Source organism: Odontomachus brunneus, unplaced genomic scaffold (genome assembly GCF_010583005.1).
Source record: "Odontomachus brunneus isolate Ranch 3 - 2012 unplaced genomic scaffold, Obru_v1 Obru_scaffold_263, whole genome shotgun sequence".
NCBI lineage: Eukaryota > Metazoa > Arthropoda > Insecta > Hymenoptera > Formicidae > Odontomachus > Odontomachus brunneus.
In genome coordinates, this window is record NW_022639713.1 from 48,829 (window position 1) to 51,375 (window position 2,547).

Consider the following 2,547-nt stretch of genomic DNA (forward strand, 5'->3'; position numbering starts at 1 on the left):
TTTTTGTTTTTTTTGTTTTTTTGTTTTTTATTTTGTTCTGCCCCTTGTAGTCGGGGATTAGTATTAACTCATTAAAACTAAAACTGCTAATAATAAAAAAGGAATATTATATCTTCATTATAAGATTTTTTGTTTTTTTTGTTTTTTTGTTTTTTATTTTGTTCTGCCCCTTGTAGTCGGGGATTAGTATTAACTCATTAAAACTAAAACTGCTAATAATAAAAAAGGAATATTATATCTTCATTATAAGATTTTTTGTTTTTTTTGTTTTTTTGTTTTTTATTTTGTTCTGCCCCTTGTAGTCGGGGATTAGTATTAACTCATTAAAACTAAAACTGCTAATAATAAAAAAGGAATATTATATCTTCATTATAAGATTTTTTGTTTTTTTTGTTTTTTTGTTTTTTATTTTGTTCTGCCCCTTGTAGTCGGGGATTAGTATTAACTCATTAAAACTAAAACTGCTAATAATAAAAAAGGAATATTATATCTTCATTATAAGATTTTTTGTTTTTTTTGTTTTTTTGTTTTTTATTTTGTTCTGCCCCTTGTAGTCGGGGATTAGTATTAACTCATTAAAACTAAAACTGCTAATAATAAAAAAGGAATATTATATCTTCATTATAAGATTTTTTGTTTTTTTTGTTTTTTTGTTTTTTATTTTGTTCTGCCCCTTGTAGTCGGGGATTAGTATTAACTCATTAAAACTAAAACTGCTAATAATAAAAAAGGAATATTATATCTTCATTATAAGATATTGTATGATATAATAATACTGAGAGTGAATCGATGTTTTATAATTATTAAGTCGTCGCCACCAGATTTTTATATGTAATATGGTGTTGGGTTTAATGGTGGCTTAATGTAAGGGTGTTCTTACTATCTAAATATAAGATATGGATATATGTATATGTAGGAATTAAAATGTAGTAGGTAACTATGTCTTTTCAATGCCACCAGATTTTTTATATAAGGCTATATAATGTAAGGCTAGTGATGGCGTGGTATAAGAGTGGCTTATTATTTAAGTGTATAATGTGAATATGTGAGGGTTAAAATATAATAGATAATTGCGTTTTTTCTTATTCTATGTTATCAAGAAGTGTAGTATTAATATGGGGTGTGTTATCGGGTAACAAGGTTAATTCTACAATGTCGTTTTTCTGATGGTTGAAAATTAAAGCGTCGATATTGGCTGGATTTATTCCTGCCTCGTGTCTTATAAGCGTGATTAATTCTATATACGTAGAGTAACATTTAAAGCATTCGTTTATTGGCCGATTTTCGGCAGTGTTTGTGCCGCATCCGATGCATGGCATAATTAGGGGTTCATGGCCTATGAAGCTATGCCATCCGGCACTGGCATATTCAATGGGGTAGTCTAAATTGAAAACGCAGGTAACGCATAAAACTCTGTCCGATTCGCTCTGAGCAATGTATCCTAACGCGTGTAACGTCCTTCGCTACCGCTCAGACACAAAAAACGTTATGTTCCCTTTTTTTGTTTCAGGCCTGCCTGCATACACCGACAATAGCCTGGGCTGGTAGAGAACCGTGCATCGAGAGGAAGTAATTTACTCGTGTCGTGAATTCGTGTAAAAATAATGTAATTTTAAGTTACGCTTCTAATATATAAAGAATAAAATTCAGAGACTTGATAGCAAAACTTGAATTTATTATTGACACTCTTATAGTAATTGTATTATTGAATAGAAATCTTAATATGTAAAATGTTATTAATTAGACAGAAATAAAGGATAAAAATTATAATAAGGAAAAAGGGAATATTGTACTTGGGTTATGGATGAATAAAAGTTGATGCTTTAATTGACAGTTATTTCATTGAGAAATTCTATATATAAAAAAAATGTATTTTATTGGAATTTAATCATCATTGGTAAGTACATTCGTTAAGGCTTGTACTACAGCTCGCTCACTGCTATTTAGGTCGTTTTCAGATTTAATTTCGGATACCAGGACTTCTTGGTCTTTTGATTTTAATTCTAAATATTCTGGTACTTCTTCGGTTGCCTGTGGCGTCGGCGCGACGGGCCGCGATGGCAGTGGTCGTAGCGACGCGCGGATTTCGATAAAATAATTTCCTGAATTAATTACGAAATACCCTCTTTCTGTAGGGTTCGGTGAGCTGGGTGTTATAGACACGGGTACACCTTGTGCTGTAGTACGTGTAAACCACCTTTGTAGGCGTTCTCTATATTTTCTGCCGCTTCGTTTCGGCATCTATTTATTTAAATGAAACTCGAATTTATATCGTTAATTTATCTCAATTAATATATTCCGTAAGAGTGACTTCTAATAAGTAGAGGTTGGTATAAAGCAGGAAAGCTCGAGGAGGTTCAGGATAAAAGGTAATAAAGTCGCCCTTTGTAACCCGATATAGGACCTTCTGGTCTGTACTAAAGAGTTAGCGAGACAAATTGTTATATTTATGTCGTCTATTTTTATTAAATGGTTGTAGGCAACGTATTGCCGATTGATTATAAAATTCGTGTATCGAAATAAAAATTATTTTATATTGGCAGTGAA